We start from the raw sequence: 25,363 nt of genomic DNA on the forward strand, positions 1-25,363 counted from the left end.
AAAAAAACCCTATTTTAATACTTTAACAAACTACACAAACATGCATTTATAGAACTGCATGTCAGTCATGACAGATCCCTGGGGAGGGAATTCCCAGCATGACCTCACTTGTCTGTGAGGACACAGAGCAATCCTTATTTAGGCGTACACATTCGATTCCTTGGCCAGCATGGTCAGCCCTCTACTTCTTGATGGTTTCCTTCTGGTATGAGTGTGCCTGTCCAGTTGTCTACTTCTTAGAGCAGATACTTACCTTCCTCATCCACCAGTCACTGGAGGAGGACTGGGGCCATGCAGATAATTAACTGGACCCATTCTTCTGGGGTGTTTCCTGGTAGCCCTCTTCTATCATCGTATCTAGAATCAGAGTAGTTTTCACATTTTGCTGAAGCAGCGTCTTGAAAAACCCAACCATGAACTCAGCTACTCCCCAGAAGAAATCTGTTATCGGAGATAACAAAGATAATTTCTATGGGGACTGACTCTGGCTGTCCAAGACTTGTCCATTCGAGTTGTAAACCAACTTGCCCCTTGTTCCCTGCCTCCAGAGCGACTGAGCCACCCTGTCTAGTTTTGATTCCTGACTCTTTTCTCTCCAACAGAGCTAGGCGTTAACCTGGATATGCTAATTACCAGCTACATGGACTGGGCTAGGTGGTGACTTTTTTCTGAGCCTCAGTTCCTTCATCTGTAAGTGGTGATGATAATTGTACTTGAGGGAATTGTACTACACCTAGAATACCTAGCATGCCACATCATTTACTATTAATATTATTTTGAGACTATTGTTTTCATTAGATTCCATTGCTACGTCCTGAAATAGTCCTAGGCATTCCTCTATTCTGTTCATATTGTACTTGATGTATCACTTCTTTGTAACGATTTCTGCAGTATACTTTGTTTGCTTACACATTTGTGTTCTTCAATGGTTTTTAAGTTAGTCAAGAAGAATAAATATTAGGTTTTACATCTCTGTATCCCCAACTTCCAACTAGACCCCGGCACATAATATCAGTTCAGTAAATGTTTGAAGAATGACTAAATGAACGGGGAAAGATAATAAATGAATGAGTTATAATTTAAGTAGTTATGTGAAACAAATGTTATAAGCTGTTGTCGTATGGGAGGACTTCTTTTCAAATGGGGAGGAACAAGGATATTATTGTAGAGACAGGAAATGGGACATGTTATAAAATTTCATAGTTGGGTTTTCAGAAAAAAAGATTTTTTTTTGAGAGAGAGAGAAAGAGAGAGAGTGCACACATGAGCAGGGGGGAGGTGTGTGGGAGGCTCAGAGGAAGAGGGAGAGAGAGAATCTTAAGTAGGCTCCATGCCAGGCACAGAGCCCCTTACAAGGCTCAATCTCACGACCCCTGAGATCATGACCTGAGCCTAAATCAAGAGTCAGACGCTTAACTGCCTGAGCCACACAGGCGTGACCCCAGAAATTTTTTTTAATAGGCTAAGAGAAACATGTTAGTCTAAGTGAAAAGTATATCTGAAGTCCAGAGTAAATAAAGTGCTAGCCTATTCAAGGCATGGGGAGCAACCCAGACCTTAGAGCTGATATTAGAAAAATGTGGGAGATGAAAAGAGGTCAGTGAGAAACAAGCTGTGGTAGACTTTGAATGCCCAAACAAGACACTTCTACTTAGTTTGTTAACAATGAGGAATCTCTAGAAGATTTGAGTGGAAGAGCCATGATAATGGGACTATCCTGCTCACAGTGTGTCAAATAGATTGGCTTGGGAAGAATGTCGAATTAGTGATACAGACTATGAGGAGGTGTGAACCTGAACTACAGACGTTGAAACAAAAAGGAAAAAATGAATGCAACATACACATTGGAAGTAACAGTAGAATCCTCCTCAAAACCACATGAAAGCAGACCTTGAAAATCTCATTCCAATAGATGAGACAAAATGTGACAGGCAACTGCTTCCTCCTAAGCTCTTCACCAGAGACCTTGGCTGTATACACAGTCAAGAGTGAAAGTCAGACTTCGCTGAAATAGAGGTATAATGTAAATATTTTAAGTTGCCCTTAGGTCTTGAAAATCTCCTTCCTCCCTTTGTTCTTTCCACCAACACTTTATTCCAACATTTTTCATTCTGAAGTTTATAGCTTTCTTCTATCTCTAGATTTTTGAGCTCAACTGTGTTGACTGCAGTATATACCCAGCAAACAGTTCTGCTGAGTATTTGTTTATTCCTGCTAATGCCTTAAAGATCAGGACTGAGCAGTTTATTCTTCTAAAACATTTACCAGGCTTTCTTGCAGCCACCTTCTTATTTGCCCATGTCCCTTAATTTCCCCCTTAAACTAGAATTAACATAGTGAAGAATAAAATATTATCTGATGTTTATGTGGTGTGTTTTCCCAAGAAGCTCACAGATCTTTTCCAGCTATATCTTACTGAGAACAGGAAAAGAATGAAAATATTTCTGCATTTGAGAAAACAGATAGGCAGGCAGGAAAAAAAAAATGCCACAAGGGTTTGTGGAGAATCTGCCACAGAGCCAGAAAAAAAGAATGCATTTTCTTGACTCTTGGACCATAGACTGTAGCTTCAGTAAAAATAGATGAAGATGATCATTACTGCATGGCCTTGGGGGGATGAAGAAGGCTCGCTGCTCTGACTGGAAAGTGATGTCCTTGAAAGAGAAGGATCATGATCATAAATATAAAATGGATATGAAACAGGAGCCTCTCCTTTGGCAAGTCTCTAAAGATAGCTTCTACCTTTCCTCAAAGACCAAATTCCCAGAATCACATTTCTCCTAAGTTTACAGAAAGGAACAAACTACTGTGTGTCCCACTCTGAAGGGCAATAATATTCTGATTGCAGTAGTATGTATTTCTAAGGTGGTATACACCTACAGCTCACTGCAGTCCTTGATACTTTAAAACTGGTACATTCTCCCTTTTGACAAGGGGAAAATTATGTAGCAAATTCAGAAAATAAACCCAATTAAGCCTCTAAAATTTTGTCCTTTCCCTCAGTTGTTTAATTCAAATCTAACAAAATATGTGAGTACATAATCTGGACAAATGCAATTTATTGAGCCCATATTGTTCATTGTGCCTATGTGATATCTATTGCCCAGATGTGCAGACATGCATGAAAATGTAGACTGTACTCCCACGTACTCTATGAGTACCCAAACTTCGCAATATATTGCCTTCCAAGTTAAGGAGGTCTTAAGCTTGAGACTTAGGTAAGATAACAAAGGAATTGAGAATCGATACGCAAGACGATGACCAATTGGAGTGAAATCTATGTAGCTTTTTATGCAGTTAACTCAAACAAGTTAAATCTGTAAACTATAAATAAAAAATAGCAGAGTTCTGGTTTTAACTTCTTACTGATCTTTACTAAGAACTGATGAAACTTTTGTTGAATGTGACTAAGAGAATTGCCTCTGTTCTATCCAGATTTCTCTCCTTTCCTTTTTTATAGCTTCTATTCATCTTCCGTGAATTCTGTTCTCATCTAATTCCACACTGGTTGGTGAGAAATGACTCTTCCTAATGTGAAGATCTTTATTATTAATTGTTGCTATTATTCATTATCAATCTACAAGGACTCAAAGTTCACACTTGAACTGTACTTACATAGTTCCAGCTATTTTTGTTACTGGCCTTTCATGATGATTTTCTTCCTTATACTGTGATAATGCCTGCATGTTATGTGAGGTTGTCAACAATTTGTATTGATCTTGTAGAATTATTATCTATTAGAGTAACTCCACCAAATTTTGGCGCTGTCTTGTTTATCTTGAGAGTGTGAGGTGAGTTTTATCTGGCTCCGATTTTGTCAATAAGAGTGAATTACTGAATTCTACCACCCAACAGAAGGCCACTTCCCACATCTCGCTAGTAACACCATCAGACAGAATCCCTGGCTGCAAAAGCCTAGGATTTAGTTAGCCTAAAAACCACAAATACGTAGAATATATATATATATATATATAAGAATATATATATATATATATATATATATATATATATATATATATATATACATATACACATACTCTGGTTTTGGTTATGGTTAGCCTTAAACACCTCTTTATTTTGTTAGGAACATGTTTTTCCTTATTTTATGATAACTATTATCTATATGAATAAAACTGTGTTGAGAAAAATAATCAGATGCACATGTGCAGTATGCAGTTTGTTAAAAGAAGTCACCTGAAAAAAGTAAAATGAAACAGAAGTGAGAGTTTGAGTCTGCACTCAACTTTTTTTTTTTTTTTGCCCTCAAGACTTTAAGGTTTTACATGAAAAATAATTTATTTTCTGTATTTTCCTATCACATGTTCATGGCAGGCCAAACATTTTTCTTTTTCATAAGGATCGTCACAGCAGCTTCTAGAAATTTCTTCCTAACCCTTCAGATAAAATGGTTAAATTTATCTTGAATGGCTCTAGTGAGGCCTTGCTGAAAATAAGGTGCTACATCAGATGACCTCTAAAAACTTACTACACATGATCATTTTAAAATTTGCATTGTAAAGTGATTTTATATGATATAATGTAATATCAATCTCAGATCAATTAAATCTTTATATCCAGCATTAATTTTTGCTGCATAACAAATTACTCCAGGGAAAATAATAAATTCTATTTATACTTTCTGTGGGTCAAGAAGGAATGGTTTGCTGGGTGATTCTGTCTCAGGGTCTCATGAGATTGCAATCAGATTTTGGTTAGGGATGTCTGCTTCTAAGATGGCTCTCTCAAATGGCTGGCAAGTTGGTGCTAGCTGCTACCAGGAAGCATCAGTTCCTTACCATACAGACCTCTCCATTGGGTTGCTCGAGTGTTCTCATACCATGGTGGCTGGCTTCCCCCAGAGCAAGTGATCCAAGGGAACATGGTGGAGCTGCTGATGTTTTTTATAACCAGTCTGGGAAGTTCATCATTTCCACCATATTCTTTTGCATTGTATGTACAGTGTAGGAGGGAACTAGACAAAGGCATTTATTTTGAGTCCTGGAGATAAATAAACCAATCCAGAAGTCTGTATGTGTTACCGGTTTGCTTGGTTCTTGTCCCAGATGCAGCACAGAACTGGAGACGCAAGACCAGAACAGGGAGATAGAGTTTATTGAGACGATAACTATAGTACACTTTCAAGAGTGAAACTGGAGCATCGCCAGAGCAAGAGAGACAAAGGCACCAAGAAGCTCTAGCTGCATCCTTTTAAGCCTGCTCTGCTTAAGCCTGTACCTGTAAATTTGGCTTTGATTGACATTTTTGATAGACGAAAGTGGCTATGTAACATTTTGGCGTCTGCCCATGTGCCTACCCATGTTGCATTGTTAGAATTGTATTTATGTAGTACATATTTATGGGCTCTTAATGGGCTGTGTTGTGACTTTAAGATAACCTAAGAGCAAATTACTACTTTTGTGCACATGCCCAGCTCTTGGAGGTCCCCTTGTGCCTTTTTTTTTATTATGTTCAGTTAGCCAGCATATAGTACATCATAAGTTTTTGATGTAGTGTTCAGTGGATTCATTAGTTGTATATATGAGCCAGCTCGGTGGCTCAGCCTTTCCTGTTCTGTTAGCCCTTAGAGGTGGCTCTGAAGGTGTGCCTGTTAACCCTGGGGGTGAGGGAGGTGGCTTCGAGGGGTGGCCAGCATCTGTTTCATCCCTCCTCACTCAAGTCTAACTAACCACCTAACATATGTATATGTGTATGTCCCATATATATTTAGCACATCTGTTAAATTTTTCAAGTTGAAATTATTGAAAATATGGTAAAGTCTTTTCCCTGTATTATAGAGGATTCACTTCTTGTGGCTGGATACAATTCTTGTTTAAAATTAAAGCATCCTAGTTTTTATTCTTCTTTGTATACCATGACCACATAAATTAGAAGATTAACTTCACTAAAATCATCTTAATTTCTAGATTTGAGTCTAAAGATCAATCCAAATGACCACTTTGTTTCAACCTGGAATATAATTTGTCAGTAAAATTGGTTATTTTAGCCTAGAAGGTCACTAAATTAAGCAAATGTTAGTGAACTAAGCAGTGCATGTTCTAAAGATGCCTTGTCGACTGTAAAACGTAGCTTAGAAACCCAGAGATTTGGACTCAATAAAATATTTGCTCTGTGCTCTATACAAGTACTTATACAAAACTCTTGGGGATAGTGTTCAAAAGCAGATTCTGAGTCAGTAGATCTGGAATAAGGCCTGAGATTCTGCATTTCTAACAAGATCCAAGGTAGTGATGCTGCCATTGTTCCTCTGATGACATGCTAAGTGGCAACATTCTATGCAGTGGAGGTTCCTTTGAAAGAATTTTTATTATTACAATACTTGCTTATTATGCAGAATTCAGAACACCCAGAGTTTCCTAATTTAGGTTCACATCCAACTCATTCTAGAGTGGAATAAACATTCTTCCATATGTCTTCCTTAGAAATTTTCAACCACTCTCTGCCCTTAAATAATTCCTTCCAAATAGAATATCCGTTCTAGGATGTAATTTCTTATTTCTAGCCTTACCTTCTGTTTTTAAGGAAGAAGAAAGTTTTCCTGGTGTTAGACATGTGCTAGATCTTTAGTAAATATTTTTGAATAACATAATGGTTTCATGCACTTATTTTTATTTTGATTTAACCCTTACATTTTCTTCTACAGTTGAAATATCTTAGAACCTAGTTATTACAACATTTTTTTTCTATTACTCTATACTCACCTCTGACTCTTGTATCATTCCTGCCTCTATTCCATGCCACGCCATGGGTCAAACTCTTGTTGAGGTCATTTGTAGTTTTTCTAAATGTCTGAAGCGGTCCTTGCTTTTATACTCTGATTCTCTTTATCCCTACCCTGGCCCTTATGGACATAACTCTTTATAGAACAATTACTGGTAGAATATATTCTATTTTAGGGAATTTACTTACCTTTAAACACAATTTTAAATCACTTTCTGAACACCTGGTGAGTCAAGATTCTTGATTGCAGGCAACAAAATCTGTCTACCTAAGGGAAAAAAAATAAAGTTTATTGGAAAGATTTGAGCACCTCAAAGAGTCTGAGAGAGAGGGACAATTTGGCATACATAAAGCTAACTGACTTTTAACTATCCCTATAACTTTGTCATCTATTGAGAAATCAAATCTCCCAACTAGCAAAAGTTCAGTCATATATTTGCCTTTCTCATTATACCTTGGCCAGGAGAGGGGCTGGGTGGATAGACAGTTCCCTCTATCAAGTCTACCGCCAGGGAGAAGTGCCCTCAGATAGGGAAATCAAGATGTTAACAGGAGAGTGAGAACACTTGAAGCTGGATCCAAAAAATGTACAATATCCACTATTCTCAGGTTTGGTGGGCCTAGAAATGGCAGACTTGTGCTATTATCCAGAGTCCACACTTTACACCAGGAAAAAAACTTTTGGGCAACAGTGACCTAAGATATCTTATTTCTCTCAGCTTGTTACCTCTCTGGGTTATACTTTCCCTGAAGACAGAACAGGAGAAGGAACATCTCAGATTTAAAAAGAGAGGTGCTACAGTGCCCTCACTTCCCATAAGAATCTTCTACAACACCCAGAGGAGGTCACAATCTCTAAATCATTTCTCACTGAAAATGCTCTCCTACTATGAAGAGAGAAATTTGAGTAACTGGGATAGTAGAAAATATTTTAAATTTTTATCTCATTTTTTAAATCTGGAAGCAACTCTATAAGCGACGTATTTGTTGTCTCCCCAAATCACGTAGCTTAAGCCTAAATGCTAAATGTTCAAATCCTAGGGTTAATGTGAACTCAGAAAATGTGTGCTCATTTTGTCCTACAGTCACACTGTCACCTAGTGGTTTCTCACCCAGAAAATTTGAGCAAAAAAGCTATGGCTTATTTGGATATTTTATTCTCTCACATATACAAAACAGCTAAAGGACTATTTGTCTTTTAATATCTAAAAAAATGTTTTATATCTTTAACTTCTATTGGTTTGGATGCCGTTGTAACTACCTCATAAATCTTTTTTTTTATTGGAGCACATGGTTTCCTCTCTCAGACACAGAGCATGAAAAAGAGTAAATCATGGAGAATGCTTTACATTGCAGTGGACTATTGGCTGAATTGACCTGGTTTTCCTACACCTTACCAGAGTGGTTGTATGAACCAACTCCCGTTATAGTGACAGTTTCCTATTTGCTTTAACAAACTACTCAGTTAATCTGTAACCAACAACCTCTGAGTTCTTCCCGACAGGTTCTCTGCTTTCAGTTAGTTGCCTTTCCCTGCTCCTTTCTCCAAAAGAAATAAAGGCACTTCAAGTCCCTCGCATACAGTGGATTCTTTGTACCATTTGTTTCTCTAATGATTACTACTGAGCAAGAATTATAGGACCTTTAAAATGTAAGTCAAAAATACTGGTCCTCAATATCTTATTTGTTACAGAGTACAGGCCCCAGGCAAAACTGTGAGGTCAGTGAAGGCGAATATTGGTAAGTCTTCCAGTCCGGCCACAAGTCTTGCTTTGTGCCCTCAAAGTTTCTTCTGAGACACAGCTGGCATTTCTTGCTCCAGCCTCTCCTCCACTTTCTCTTGTGCTCCCAAGGACATGGAAGAGGACCTATCCTGAATTTCATCCTCTAAAAGAGCAAGTGGTTAACAAGCTAATCCAAAGAACTCATCTAAATGAGAAACTGCTTGAGAAAAATATTGGCAGAAAGGATGCAGATTTTAACCAAGTATTTTGGGGAGCCTAGCGTATCACTACCAATGGTGAGTTGGTGGAACATAAGGCTTCATTAAAACACAAGCACAGTTGATTCATGGTTGTTAGTCTTTGTTGTTTGTAAACATTGCCATCATTTCATTGTTGTTATACTGCAGTTTCTATTTCCTCTCTGCAAACTTCCACATAAAATGTTGGTTTGGATTTATAGAAAAGAAAAATATTAAGTTGTGATATAGAAATCAAAAGAAATGATGAGAGTTCTTTCAAGATTAGGCTACACAATTGAAATAAAAGTGGTCCTTGGCTAAATATCATACTTCTAGACTGAGAGAATAATTAGAATCGGCATTTTTCTACAAATGACTCGAGGATCTTGTCTCACTCTTGATAGTTCTTACCAAACCCACATGAAAAGCCCTTTTGATTTTGGAAATGCTAGATTCTATCTTTAATATGAATTAGAAGGCTTCTTCTTCCCTTTGTGTTTAAAATAAGGATCTGGGAAGCATCTGTGCAATGCTCAGCATTTTAAAGTAGTTTGTAGAACTTCCAGGCTTACTGGGAAAATCCGAACATACCTTATTATAGTGAATTCTAAATCAACTTTAAAAATAGATCACCAGAATATTTACCTATAACTTGTTGTAATATTCATGGGAATCAATGTACCTACGGGATGACTGCCTAAGGATCTGGTATACTTTATACACATCTTTCTGTTAATTAGAAGAAACTCTTCTCATGTAACTCAACAACTGAGAAAAATGTCAATAGCTGACAAAGAACACACAACAGGGCTCATAAACTCTATTTTCCAGTAATGTTTATGTTCTTAGTGGAATCCTAGAAGACATTCACAGTTGCGGGGAATGTCATAAATGTAACAGGGGATTGGTTAGGAACCCTTAATTTCAAAGTTTTATGGTATCTTCGCAAACACTGAAAACATAACAGAAGTCCTACCCACTCTGAGTTGACCGAGCTGTGGAAGAAAAGATGAACATTACAGGATTCAGAAACTTTCCTTGGGGAGAAAAGTTGTTCACTGTGAATATAAGTTAACCAAGTGCATATTGTGGAGATCTCTCGATTGGATGCAGCGCCACCAAATGTGGGGCAAACCAATCTGGTGGGAGTCAGTGGTGTGAGCAGTGAAAGAATTCACCCAAAGCAGAACAAAAGAGATAGAAGTTTCTTGAACACACTGCAAAGGAGAGGTGGGGAGTACAGCAAAGGAGGGACTGTCTGCCACGAGGTAGTGGTAAGGGGCCACAGTTAGAGGGCAGAGTGCGGAGGTATGGGAATGTATTGAATTTTCCCTTTTTGGTAATTTTAGGAACTGTGCCTGGTTGTAATTGGTCAGTTAGGGCCTGTGGCTATTTCGAGGTAGGTTGCTTTATGAGCCTGTTCGCATTCATCTCGGTGGATGTGTGGGCCCTTTTACCTTACTCAGGTTTCCATTGCTCAAGCCTGTTGCCTGAAATTTCCCTCTACTCATGTCATGTGAACATTTTCAAAAGTAGCATTATTTATAGAAAAAGTGTATTTAAATGGATAATTAAGGAGATCACTTTTGCCCAGTGCCATGTCTAATAGCACATGCATACACAAAACTCACAGACCCACAAAAGTCATAAATTCTCACTGGTCTTCTAGGATAAAGCTCTCCTAAAGAGATCTCAGGGAAAAAATACAAAAATATCAATCTCATACACAAGTATGCCAATCATTCAGGTATTCTGAGTTTTGGAGAGAATATTAATATCTTCTCTTAGTTGTTGAATATTTTAAAAATGATGAATCCCACATATCAGCTAGGAGAAATGTTGACTTTTTTCAATTATAATCAAATAAAATATCCAGTGAGTTATGGTGGTAAGAGTAGTTTTACACTTCAAAAAAATTCAGAAATGTGACACATGATTACTTTGTAGGAATCACATTAAGGCAAATGGTAAGATGCTATCCACCTGATGTGGTACAAATGGAAATACAGTTGACCCTTGAATGATGCGGGGTTAGGGGTACCAAGCCCCTGCATGGTGGAAAATCTGCATAGAACTTTGAACTCCCCCCAAACTTAGCTACTGATAGCCTTCTGTTGACTGGAAGCCTGACCAATAACAGAAAGTTAACACACATTTTGTATGTTATATGTGTTATTTACTGTATCCCAACAATAAAGTAAGCTAGAGAAAAGAAAATGTCAAGAAAATCATAAGGAAGAGAAAATACGCTGTACTATACTATCTTTATGGGGAAAATCCATGTATAAGAGGACCCAGGTGGTTCAAACCTGAGTTGTTCAAGTGTCAACTATATTTAGAATATGCTTGCCTGAGTTCATTGTGAGTTAGACAAAGGCAGTGATGTCACACCCCTCTATTTGGTGCTGTAAACCATGGGCAGCAGGGAAGATGTGAGACCAAATTAACCAACATGAAGTTTGCTAATGGGTTGCAGAGACCTTCCCTCTATGAGAACCAAGGAAATGGAGACCTGTAACGGCTAGTGTGTGTTGTTGATTGGGTGCCAGAGACTACATGTCACAAACACAGGATCAATATAGATTTTATAGCATGTACCTACCTACTTGCGGAGGAACAGTGATACTGTATCTACTTTATCTTTTATTTGATCTTATTTATGGAAATTTGTGTGTGTTTTCTAAATATGAAGACACTGAATGTTAAACGGTTTCCAAATAGTAACACCCTTAAGACAGGGGTGTATGCTTCAATAATGTGCCCCATATAATTACTGCCAAATTGCATCAACCCAGAGAACTTCAGTGCTCTGCCTTGAATATGACACAGTGCAGGTTGGGTTATCACTATTCTGATTATGACTGAAATTAGAGCCTTACTATAAATCAGCACAACATGCTCTCTTATCAGTTGGGGTCCAGTCAGAAACCACTGTTATTTTAACAGAAAGAATTTAATATGAATAATTTTGAACTACGTATTGAAGACTGAAAGACAAGAAAACACTAATGTATTATGACAGTGGAAGCTATACAGGAAACAGCTACACCCTTTAGGGCTAGAGGAACAAAGAGAAGCAGGGATTATTAACATTTACAAGTTTGGGGGTGGAACCCCATGTAGCTTTAACCTCCAAGCACTGCCAGATAGTACTGGTGACTCCAAGGGGGCACCATGAGGGTTTGCTTTCTAAAAGTGGTAGAGAACTGAGGCATGTGGGTGGCTCAGTTGGTTAAGCGTTAGACTCTTGACCTCAGCTCTGGTCTTGATCTCAGGGTTGTGAGTTCAAGTCCCACGTTGGGCTCCATGCTGGGTGTGGAGCCTACTTAAAAAACAAAATAAAATAAAGTGATAGAGAACAGAAACCTGGACTTAGTGCTGCCAGGGTGAAGAAGAATGGCTGGAGTGACGCTCACAGAGAGCCAGCCTGGAGCAGACCCTTCCTTCCCTTCCAGCCTCCCAGGCTCCCCCTGGCGCCCTTTTACACATCTGTCTGGTAAACAGAAGAGCAGTTTGCTGAATTCCAGCCCTCGTATCCCTGTGGATATAAAACTGAGAAACACTACTTTCGTAACCAGTATGTTGTCTTTTCACATAAGAGCCTTAGGTCTCTTATATTAATATGTAGACCCACATGCTCTGATTGATTTCTCTGAGAAGAAACAAAAGAGCCTCCTTGATATTATCACTCTATTCCCTGGAAACATTAAGGCATGGTTGACATCTTACTTGGTGCTATTTTTATCCTTTGCACAGCACACATAGTCTTAACAAATATTAGTCAAATGAATGAATGTATAAAAGTGTTCTCTCAATATAACTCTGACTCCTTAATTCTCTTTAAACAATGAATTTTTCATCTCCTTTGATCACCAAGCTAGAATATAAATATTTATACCATAAAAATTATACCACCACAGAAATATGAATTCCAAATATTAGAAGCACTTGTGCTTCATTAAGGCAGTGCATATAGATTTTGCTTATTTCTCTTTGAAACTCCAGAGGGATGCAGGAAAGAAATCTAAACTGTCCTCTTTTGATAGTCTCTTAGATTACATCTATCTTTCTGAAACCCCAGTGATGCTTCAAGCTATTGTTTGGATTCTCTGTTTTGCACAAAAGTTAGAGGTGTGCTATTCAACCTTCATATGAAAGAAATGAAAAATTTTCTTCTCTTTTTATTTCTGGTTCCTCTCTTGTCACTTCATCCTCAATCTCCCTTGGGTGCTGTAGTCCTCTCTGGGTACAAGGTGCTTGATCAAGTGCAGAAAATGAGTTCTGTTGGAGAGAGGGTTCTATTAAAGTATCTTTGAAAAAAAAAAAGACCTGATGTCTACACAATTTCATTCACTTTACCGGTTTTCTCTTTGGTTTATAACGTTCATTGTGCCATCCCCGAATATTTATTCTCTTCCAGAAGCACATGAGACAAACCTGGGTATGAACTAAGAGAGAACTGGCTCGATGGAGCAGTGGCCTTTAAAACCCTTTTCTCAAAACATTTGAAAGAGTGATGGAAAAATTCATTGTTTTCCTGGTGATTACCCAAGTTGTCCAAGTCTTTCTCAGACATATGTGAGGATATTACTTTGTAGACACTTCAGGAGCTGGAATCTTTTTGCAGGAAATCTCATTAGAAAAACGATTCAGCTCTGAAGAAAAATATGTATAAACACATTTTAATGGATTATGTAGTCAATCTAACTTTTAAACACAGTCCTCCATTTCATTTTACAAACCATATGTGTTACTGCTTTTCCTGACATTAATTGTATTATTAAGAGATTATGGAGGAATGTTTTTGCCATTTGTTAGTGACCTTTGGGGGGTTAATCAGAAGTAACCTTGAACAATAAAGACTAATTCCTGTTCAGCAGGCTGTTGACAATATGAGAAAAAGGAAGGTCAGAGTGTTGGTGGTATAATCCCCTGGGCAGTCCCTTGATTTTTCCCTTTAGATTAGTCCCTTTAGATTCGTTTTATACCAAATACTATGCCCTTGGAATTAGAAAGGAACAATAAAAATTTAGCTGTAAAATGTAAAGCTGATTCTGCATCAGTGCAATTCTGTGTAGTCCAGGATGTGTTAGTAGCATTCCTGTCCTGTCCCCAAATAGATCCCACTTGCACCTCCCAAGTTGTGACACCAGAAATGAATCCCAAGGAACAAACGGCCCCAGTTGAGAACCACTGCCTTAGGTCTTGACTATTTCCTTTCTAGTCTTTCTGTTTTTCTTGTCCCCCCTTTCGGGGCCCATGACAGTGTATAGGGACCAGATGATTTTTCTCAGTTATTAGGTTGCTTACTCTAGAAGATTGCCCTACTGTTAATCACAAGGCAAGAACTAGTTTAGACTGTGAGATAGCTCTTGATGGGAAGGATGATTATCTAGTTATTTAAATTACGCTAGCCTTTTATATGGGTGATATTAAGGATGCACTATATTACAAACATCTGGCACTTAAAGAGGTTTTTTTCCAAAAATGGTGATAGTGAAATCATTCAGTAAGATTGAATGGTGTGAATTTTCACTATAATCTTTTATTTTTGTAAAATTAACACTGTATTAATGATTGTCTTTCATCCCATTTACTACATAATAATTTACTATATAATGTAACATATAATTTATTTAAAAAAATATTTTGTGGATCACTGCCTTTATTTCATCTTTACTATGAACTTTGAATAGAAGTGCAGAACACAATCTAATATGTAGAAAAATAAAATTTTGGCAAAACAAAAACTGTTTAGGGAAATTAAATTGTATACTAGTATTTTCCATATGTGCTTAGCAGTTAAATATGTTACAGATAACATTGTAAGATGTCAGTTCCTGGTTATAGAAAAATTTTTTTAACTTCCTGAAATTTACACTGCATGTTGAAATGATACCAAGGGAAATTGAAATTTTTGTTATTAGCAAGGAAGCCCAATTTGCTAAAATAACATTAATATCATTCACCTCAGATTTTAATTAACAAATTAAACACCTTTGAGTTCAACAAATGCCCTTGATAATGAAAAATTAAAAAGCTATTTGGACAGGGCGCCTGGGTGGCTCAGTTGGTTAAGCGACTGCCTTCGGCTCAGGTCATGGTCCTGGAGTCCCGGGATTGAGTCCCACATCGGGCTCCCTGCTCGGCAGGGAGTCAGCTTCTCCCTCTGACCCTCTTCCCTCTTGTGCTTTCTATCTCTCATTCTCTCTCTCTCTCTCAAATAAATAAATAAAATCTTTAAAAAAAAGTTATTTGGACAAAAATAATCTATGTAAAAAGGGGGGTGGGGACCAAAAGATTCTTTAATATGCTTATATAATTCAAATCAAAATTTTCATGAATTTAAGAGGAGTATATATCAACACTAAAATAGAAAATAGTTTTCATTTGAGTGTTCAAATGCTTACAAATGTTATTTCAAAAATAGGAATATCAGCAATAAATGATTATAAAAATGACAATGAGCCCTGCAAAACCCTGATGTACTTTCAGAATTGTACTCAGGACAATTGCCTGCCTTTGAATCAGAACCTTAAAAGAGATCATTAGAAGTATCACTGGACACATAAGCCCAGTCATTTATGAACAGCATTTCCAGTATTCTAGACCATCAGAGTTATAACTAAGAAATGAGAAAATAATTAGGTAAAAAGAGATAAGCTCTTATCATGACCAGCAAAAGAAAATTTAATGTAGAGAAGAAATGAGGAAATATTACTACAAGATAATTAGTACCATTTTATTAGAAAGATACACAATCTTTAATAATCAGAAGCTCATTAATCTTCACATAAATAGTTAACAGTTGATGAATACAACTGTGACCCAAACTTGAGCATGGAAACTTTAGGTCTCTGATTTTGTCACTGTATAAGATACAATAAATTTGAACTCTACAAGCAATATATTTATTGCAGGTAACAAAAACTTGGGGTTTCTTATATTGAAGAGAAATATAAACAAATTTTATGAAAGTGCTAACCCAAATAAGTGTGTGTAAATTGTTTCCTGTTTCTATAACCAAATCTTTTTAAAACAAGGGCCATAACTTTCAATAAGTAAGTTCATTTATAAATCAGGAAAACGTGGCAGGCAAGATGTAGCTAGACTTCATCAAGGCATACCGCAACACATAACACATAATACTTGTCAGAGTCTTTAAAAAATACATTAGTAATTGAGTCATCGTAAGATGTTGATTAATTAATGATAGCTTTGATGCAGTTATCAGATATCATACAACAATACCTAACCCTGGCCTATTTTACATCCTTTTATATCCTAACATTTATATCAAAAATTTATGTGAAAACCTTGAGTGTGTGTTTTGCAAGTGTACCAGTGACATGAACCCAGGATTGACAGCAAAAACGGTGATGCCAAAATCTGGATTCAAAAGAATAGCAAAATAAAATAAGCAAAATGAAGCAATACAAAATTTGACAGGGATTATTGCAGGCCTTGAATGGTAATGCAAGCACAAAACTTAGATCAAAGGAGAATGGGGAGAATTGGCTTTGAGGCAGCATGCGTGGGAAAGAATTAGAGGATTGGCTGCCTGCAAATGCAGTATGACTCAACTGTGTGATTTATTTGCCAAGGAACTAATGTGATCTGAAGGTGTATTCATGATGACATTTCTAATACTATAATATCTAGAATGACATTGATGATAATATTTCTTTGCTTGCAATCACTTAGGCTCTACCAGGATTATTTTGAAAGCTGGGAGAGTGGTAGAGGGAACTTGATAGCATGTCATTTAAGGAACGGTTGAAGAAACCCATCACGCCAGGGGAAATAGGATTGCTGCCCTCAGGTATCTGAGGAGATGTTTTGTGGAAGAAGGATTTGATTTTTTTCTATGTAGGTAACTCCCAAAGTAGGCCCACTAGCTACAAGTTACTCCACCTAATTTCAGTCTGATTTCCTGCTCAATAAACTATAAGCCTAGGCTTCTCAAGCAGATGAAAATCTAGACAAACATTAACAAGGAATTGGTACAACTCTTCTATTTTTAGTCTCCTTAGTAGCTTTGCCACCTTGTCACCTTGTAGAGAAATCCTTTAGGAGTGAGTGATCTGGGACAGTTTACAGTACTATTCTACTTCTATCTGTTACTCGAGGCACAGGAATCCATTATAGACCAAACTGTGTTAGGTCAATGTAAAACATCAGTTCCTACTGCTAGCTAACCTTTCATGCATGTACCTTAAGACTGTCATAAGCCTCAGAGTTATTACGAATGGACTACTGACAAATCAGTTAACAGATTCTGGTGGAGAGAAGTCTGAGGTTCTTACTTGCCTTTTTATTTTCATGTTAACCTTAATAATTTGATATAATTTTGGAAGGAATAGCTAGATGCCCTTCCTTTTCAACAGATAATAGAAAAACTCCATTTTCTCAAAAATACATGACCTTGTTTTGTTAAGGAATCCCTTTGAGAGAATTTATATTGCTGTTTCAATACAGATAGCAAGAGGAACTATAGGTTAACTGTTGTAGAATAATGCTGTCATTTTTAGTAGATACCTCTCAGCTTTTAACTATTTTATAGCTGACAGTTCTATACAAGTCTCAACCACATATGTGTACTTTGAAGGAACTGAAGTACACAAAGAAGAAAGTAGTTTATCTTTGAATACACTGAAATTCTATCATTCCCCCTTTTATTCCTCTAATAACAAAGCTTTCCATGTTTGTTTTTCTTTGGTGTGGCAAGTATTTTTCTTCGTCCTGGTTTTCCTTAATAGTCCCCTATAGTACTAGATCACAAATTCCGTATCAGGGCAAAGATGAAAGGACTTTATGAGCTCATCTTTGTCTCCCCATAATGTCCCCAAATAAATAGCCATTAAACATTTACTGAGTAAAAGGAGCTTTAATGTAAATAACTGGTATCGGGAAAAATGTTCAAACCACAATTTTAGATGGGAATTTAAGTTTAACCTGCAAAGAACAACTTATTTCCCCACAAGAGTGACAAAATGAGAAGAAACAATAAATACCCCAACTCAAAAAAACAGGCAAATCTTGTGGTTTCCTGGAAAGAGTAGAATCAAGCGGCAGATGAAAAGCTGTCTGCCAGAAGTTAACCATTTATCTAAAGCACATTCAGCTCCCTCCAGGCCCACCTGGACTTTATTTTGTGGAAAATTTTAGACTAAAAATTGGGAAAGGAAATCCACAATTACTTTGGTTAGCCTGGCCTCATCAGTGCTGAGCAGCTCTTCCTGCCATAGCTGTTACCCAATGGTTTATACATGGAGCACTCAAAAGAAATTTGTTGTTCATCTGGAGCTTAGGGAAATATACAATAGAGCAACAGATGACAAATACCATAATTGCTGAAGGGTATTACCATTTCTAGTGTGACTAATCAAATCTGGAAGCTTACAATAAAGCAAGCAAGCATTCATTCTGATGAAATAGCATGAACCAAGTAATTGCTTACTTTTTTCAGAGTTCAGTGGAAAGTCAACTGTTAGAACAAAGTGATTTCAGCTTTGTCATTGAACAATAAATGTGCTCAACGAAGCTTGGCTGGCTTTCTGTTATTCTCTTCTCTGCCACCCAGCATCAAACAAAGATCAGCTTCAGGGGACAAGTGGTTTTGTTGGCACTGAGCTGCCATTGTTGGGGAGGGAGGGAACTTTTCTACTTCAACCAGAATATTTCTGAAATGACTGTTCTTTCATAAGCAATACTCTTCAGGTCCGAAGGTGTGGGTTTGAGAGATCTCCACCACTTTCAGGTTGTGGACCACTGCAGACAACACTGCCTCTTGAGGCCACACAACAGTGAAGTAGGGAGGATGGTGTCTGTGTTACCTGTCTCACGGGATATCTGTGTGGAATACATCTGATCATGTGAAGGAGCCTGATAAATAGGAAAATCATGGTTATGAATGTTAATAGCCAAGTGCTTGGAGAAAGACCTCAAAGAGGGAGAAATTAATATTCATTTGAATTTCTGCTAGGCATCAAAACCATCTCTGAGTGATGTGTGAAGCGTCCGCAGCATATCCCTTTTCTACTCCCTTGAATTTCTGCAGGGAAAATGGCAGGCTTATTTCCATGTTAGATGATGTTGAAAAGTTCAGGTGACGTGACCACCTAATGTATGGTTGACGTGGTCATGTCTCTGTTGGTGGACTGGTGTGTGGCCCGTGGAAAGTGCCGAGTGAGGGAAGGAGAAGCCACGGCAGGAGTAGCATGGCCAGAGTAGTTCTAGAGAAGCGGATGAATGCAGACAGTCTAAATCAAGCTTGCCTGGGAGCAAGTTTCCGCCTGCTTCTTCTCGACGGCTCTGTGATTTTAGGCAACATACTATTTTGTGATGCTTCCTGGACTGGAAAAAAAAAAATACCTTTCTCCTGGAGCAATTATGAGGATTAAATTATTTAAGGGCCATAGTCAGTGCTTTAGGAAAGAAAGCAAATTAAGTTTTTTTTTTTTTGATTAGTAGGGTCACCTGAAAATGTATTAATTTTTTAAGATCATAGAGTCTTCTTTTAGAATAAAGTAAGATAAAAATAAATAATGGGGATCTATCATACCTGGATTTATATTAGTAAAATTTGTCCTTAAGAATCTACATAAAATTCTTTGTATGTATAGTTGGTACCTCAGTTAAGTCTCTATTTTCTTAGAATTTCCGGTCTTTTATCCAAGCTGAATTCCTTTCTTTCAAAGCATATGAATAAATCATTCTTTGATTTTCACAACACCTTTGTTTTAAAGTGCCCCAAAGAGTTTTTAAATAAATGGTTTAAATAGTTTATTCCCAAAACATTGCTTGCTGAGCATAATCATACACACCCACCCCTGAAAGCCTTAACAAATGTTGCTTCTAAATGTCTTTGCTGCATATTAATGCCATTTAGAGATTTCCATTTCTGGGTGAAGTCACATCGAACAGTAGTAGATGGAAATACAAGCTAACTTCTAGTTACTACTTTCCACTAACAAATAAGGCTGCCAGTGGCAGTTACAATGTTTAAGGAGTCTATTTGCTAAAATCAGGGCCTAGGATTTCACTAGAAACCCACGACAAGTAGTTGGTGCTTCCAGGAAGCTCGTTTGTGATGCAATACTGAAATGGTTAAGAAATTATGGTTAAGAAACCAAATTTCCTGCTTATTAGAGCATTACTACATATCAAAAGATGAGTGGCCCATTCTTAAAGAAGTAAAAATAATAAAAACATCACAGAAAAAAAACTGAAAAAAATGCATACTTTTTTCCTGATATTCAGAGGCTAATTGGGCATCTTTCAGTGGCAAGGAGTCACAAATGTATTTATTGTTCAAGAACCTAGCAAGGAGTCCAAGGTCTTTGGTTTACACATGAAGACTTGGACTGGAAGGGGGAGTTTTTTCTGGTTCTCTTAACTGGAGTCATGGCTTTGCTTTCACAGTGTTTGCGTTGCATCCTCTTTGGGAACTGAGGTGGAAGTTAAAGTGTGAGGGGCCAAGGGCTCTGTGATCAGTAGGCTCGGGTTAGGAGATACCGAACGGGGATCTCCGCACCCCGTCCTCTTGCTGTCCATGAGCATGGACGGCATCAGTGTGGGTGCTTATTACCTGTCGTTTGGACTTGGTTTCAATGGTCCTCTCAGCCATTTTCTTGCCCCTGGCAATGTCTACTTTCATTCCACCTTACAGTTGTCATACTGATTCTAAAAGGCCTTGTCTGCAAAGGATTTTTCCTATCTATGCAGTTCTTTAGGAAGAACTCTTACAGATTGATTCAGTAACTCAGTAGGATAATGATAGGCAAACAATACTGAGAGGCAGTTGACAGGCATTTGACAGAGGAGCAATTCAAATGTCCAATGTGTAAAGTGATGCCAACTCCTAGTAGCAGAGCAAAGCAAATAAGGAATGATAAGACACTACTTCTCACTTAACAGATTGGCAAAAACTGGAAAAGAATGATCATAACTATGGGTTACGAGTATATGAGGACACATTGAAGTCCTTCAGTAGATAAATGGTTGAATAAATTCTAGTACATTCATACCATGGGATATTATACAGCCATTAAAAAGACTGACTTAGATCTTTACTGACTTAGATCTGACCAGATCTATACCCCTCTATAGAGGGGTTTCTGCAATCTATGAAGTGGGAAAAGCCAAATGAAGAAAATAGTATATGAACTCATTTTTCTCAAATAATGGCAAAAATCATATTTATACATCATTATTAACATGTACACTTTAACATGTGGGAATGAGGGAAGAGACGGGGAAAAGAGCAGATTAATTAAAACAGGAAGAGAGAGTTAAAAATGTTTACACCATAAAAATATATGATTCAATTTATGTAAAATGTACATATATTTCATGTCTGTGGGGTCATATAAAGAGATGCATGAAAAGATGGACAGCCAAATATTAATGGTGGTGTGTCAAGGAGGTAGACATTTTAAAGTTTTTCTCATACTTTCTTGTTTTTTCCTTGTATTTCTTCTGTGTTGTCTTGAATTTTCACAATGAATGTATACTATTTAATTTAAAAAAAGAATAAACTCTTCTATTTGTGGGGGGGAAAAGGTACACGTCTTATTACTTCACTGCTTAAACCTAAATAGTTGCCTATGACCTACAGGATGAAGCCCATATAAATGTAACATAAGGCTTCTTGTGATTGGACCCCTGACTATTTTTTTCAATTGTATTCCCAATATTCCCCCTTCTCAGCTATCTGAATTACATTTATTTATACCAATTGAATTATAAGAAATTTTCTGAATAACCCACGGTATTTCAATCACTGTATCTTTGAACTCACTCTCACTTTCTCTACTTTATCTGTCTGTAAATGCCTTCCTATTTATGCTGAAATTTTAGTTTAGGTGTTAGCCCATGTCTCCCTCAGCATCCCCCAGAATAAACTTCTCACTAATGACGGCGAACGTTAACTGAGCCCCTCTGTCACTAGCACTGTTATTATTTAACAATGATAAGGACTACTGATCCTTATTTTCAAAAAAAAAATGTGCAATCTGTTTGGAAAAGATAATCTGGAAAGGCAACTATTGCAGCTGAGCTGTTAAGTATAATGATGGAAGTGTGACACGGCTTGGGCTGAGGGAGAGGGGTGGGGAGCTCTAAATCCCTGAGGGAAGCAGAGGAAAACCATGGGTGAAACTTGAGTTAAGTCTTGAAGAACTTTGCTAAGTGGCAGTTAGTTCTTCCAAAAGTGAGCTGGCTCATTCCTAGCAGAGGAAACCTTCCGATGTGTGTACCAACAGACATGCTTAGAGGATACCATGGCATTCGACACCTTGGATAATATCCATCAACAGACTGGCCTGTGTGAACACCTTGACAACAGCGGCTTTCTTACTCATTGCTGGGCTCTGTTGCAGCAGCTGACACAATGCCTGACACAGGATGGGTGGTCTGCAGCTGTGGGCTGCCCTGGACTTGGGGGAATTCTGTTCCTCCAGTTCTCCTCGTAAAGATCCTCACCCAACTTAGTCATGTATAATACAGGAAATTTTCTACCTTGTTTTATTCATTTTTATTCAAACTAAGGTCTTGAACTCTTTTTGGGATTTTGTTGATTTGCAGCAAGGCATATTCCTTTCAGTACTTCATCTATATTCCATTTAGTATGCAAATTTGATTTTATTATCATCTTATCCATCTATTCTCTTGTATTCAAAAGAGAACGGCAAAAGTGCCTGCACACATCAGTGGGTCTTGGGAACAACTGAAATGTTTTTCTGAAACACGGGAGGCTGGAAGCTTTTATCCCTTCCTCCCACGTAGGGGAGCAGAAGCACCTCTCAATTCCCCCGAGAAAGGATTCCTATCCTGGTTGTTATTTTCACCTTTTATCTTACTTGAATTAATTTTCTGCTTAGCAAAGAAATACATGTGTATGGCCTAAAAATTATTTAAACAGTACCAAAAGACTTAAAATGAAATAGGTTTGTCCCTTGCCGTATTCCACACATCAGCTCACCCCTCAATCTCTAGGGGTAACCACTTGAAACTCTCATAGCTTTTTTCTGGTATTACATTCAAGTTTCCAAATAATATGCCTATATCTCTAGTTCTTCTATTCACTTTCAACATTCATCTATTGGCTTTCATCAGACTAAATATTTTAGCACAACTTGTAATGAGTGCAGGGTGTGTATGGAAATGTTGAATTATTGTATACCTGAAACTAATATAACACTGTATGTTAACTGGAATTAAAAATAAAAACTGAATAAAAACAAAATATTTTAGCACAGAATGAGCCATGTATGTATTGGTATAATGATACTGAGTGTGGCATCGAGAATTCTAATCAGGAAACCTGCCCTCCAGAGGCTGTCACTACAAATGTGTGTCTTGCTTTTTTTTTTCCTACACCACAGGATCTGATAATTACTATAATAAATGTAAAAATAGGAGTTTCCACAGGTGAATTAGCGGCTTGTAAAGGGAAATTTGAAAGAGATTTCCGCATGAACTTAGCAGTATTCAAGATATGTGGACTGGCTAAAATATTTTAGACACGCCCTCACCCATACAGGGAAATAATCTGGAGAAGCCTGGAGCTTATAGCTTTATAGTTGATTTTAGGCTTAATTCCTAGAGAGTCTTCTCAACAGACCAATTTGAGAAGACTCTCCACTGTTGTCAGTTGCTGATCATAAGATTAACTGAATTTTGCCTTAAAAACATATTCTTGTTTGTCTCTGATAAACTCTTTTTGCTGGATGTGGTCAGAACACCTAAAAGTATGCGAACAGAGACCTCCTGAATTGTCTGTGTGCCTGTTTGCTGATAAATGTTTATGTAACAGGTGAAAACATGTGATGTAATTTGGCTTTCTTCATTAAAGTCTGGTTAGAGGATGTTAAAAAGTAGCTAAAATTCACCACTTACATTTTTGGAGGCTTCTGTGTTAACTTAAAAAAAAAAAAACACAACAACAACAACAACAAAAAACCCTAAGGATTTATGCAGGACTCGATTGGCTCAAATTGGTTTGCAACAATAAAAGTATTCTGCTCCCTTACACATTTTCTCCCTTACCTGATCTTTCCTATAAAATATATAACAATTTTTGGTTAAATTAATATTTGATGTTTTCAGTCATACAAAAATATTGTTTGTGCCTGAGACAGTATATTGTGACTGTTTACTGGCCAATTTTTCATTTTCTTTTGGCATCCGTTCCTTATGTTTTTCATTTATTTCTCTATTATCTCCTACAATAGTACCCTTCTGTTTTTTAATAAAATTTTCCACACTGTTAAACCTATCACATAACCTACCAACTGTGATTCTTTTTTTCCGCTGAAAACTACCTGTCTGCTCCAGCCTTGTCGGGTTGCCTATTGTAGACCTCCTACTTTCCTGAAACTTCCTTTCACTACAAAGTCTACCTCTGTCCTTGGTATGACCCCTTTTGTCTGGGCCATTTTCTTTTTACCTCTTGGTTTATGTTCTCATTATACTGAAGAATATCCATCAGTACTTTCCTGAGAAACAGTGTATGTGAGGCAAACATTTTGAGTCCTTGAACATCTGAAATAGGAATGGCTGGGTCATATGGCAGGTGTATCTTTAACTTCTTAAACAACCAGTAAACTATTTTCCAAGGCAGTTGTATCATTTTATATTCCTTTCAGCAGCTTCATATGCTCAACAACCTTTGGTGTGGTCAGTATCCTTAGTTTTAGCAGTTCTAACAGGTTTAAAGTGGTAGCTCACTGATAATTTTAATTTGCCTTTCTCTAATGGTTAACGATGTTGGGCATCATTTGAAGTCATCACTTATTTGCTATGAATATATGTTCTTTGGAAAAGTGTTCAATTCTTGTGCCATGTTTCCTTTAAATTATTTTCTTATTAATGAGTTTTGAGATTTCTTTGTAGATTATGGATACAAGTCCTTTAACATATGTGATTTACAGATACTTTTTTCTCAGTCTGTGGCTTGTCCTTTTAATTCCCTTATCAGTGTCTTTTAAGAAACAGAAGTTCTTTATTTTGATGAATTCCAATTAGCTTTTTCTTTTTTGGACCATGTTTTTGGAGCTTTGCCTGACCCAACACCACACATATTTTCTCCTTTGTTTTCTCTTAGAAGTCTTATAGTTTCAGGTTTTAATTTTGGTCTGTGATGCATTATAAATAAATTTTTATGGTGCATGTAAGGATCCAAGTTGATTTTTTCACATATGGATATCCAAACTTCCCAGCGTGTCAACAGTGTTAAAAAGGTTGCTTTCTTCCCTGAGTCAACCTTTTACCTTTGTATGTGTGAATCTTTTTGAACTCTATTCCATTAATATATTTGTATCACAATGTTTTGATTAACCGTAGCTTTATTTGTGTTTGTGTATGTTTGCTTTTCTTAAAATATTCCAGTGTAGTTAATATACAGTGTTATATTAGTTTCAGGTGTAGAGTAGGGTGATTCAACAATTCCATACATTATTCAGAGCTCATCACGATAAGTGTACTCTTAATCCCCTTCACCTATTTCACCCATTCCCCCACCTCCTCTTTGGTAACCATCAGTTCTGTATAGTTAAGAATCTGTTTTTTGATTTGTCTCCTACTTTCTTTGTTCCCTTGTTTCCTTTCTTAAATTACACATATGAGTGAGATCATATGGTTGTCTTTTTCTGACTGACT

The 25,363-nt window shown here is 37.2% G+C and overlaps 1 pseudogene; it reads right to left on the bottom strand.

Moving 5' to 3' along the window:
- Positions 1-249: 249 nt before the first annotated feature.
- LOC112819852 (selenoprotein K-like) lies at positions 250-6,764 on the bottom strand (annotated as a pseudogene).
- Between the last annotated feature and the right edge of the window lie 18,599 nt (positions 6,765-25,363).

This window comes from Callorhinus ursinus, unplaced genomic scaffold (genome assembly GCF_003265705.2).
Source record: "Callorhinus ursinus isolate GAN/ISIS: 27379988/994484 unplaced genomic scaffold, GSC_fseal_2.0 scaffold3, whole genome shotgun sequence".
Taxonomy (NCBI): Eukaryota; Metazoa; Chordata; class Mammalia; order Carnivora; family Otariidae; genus Callorhinus; species Callorhinus ursinus.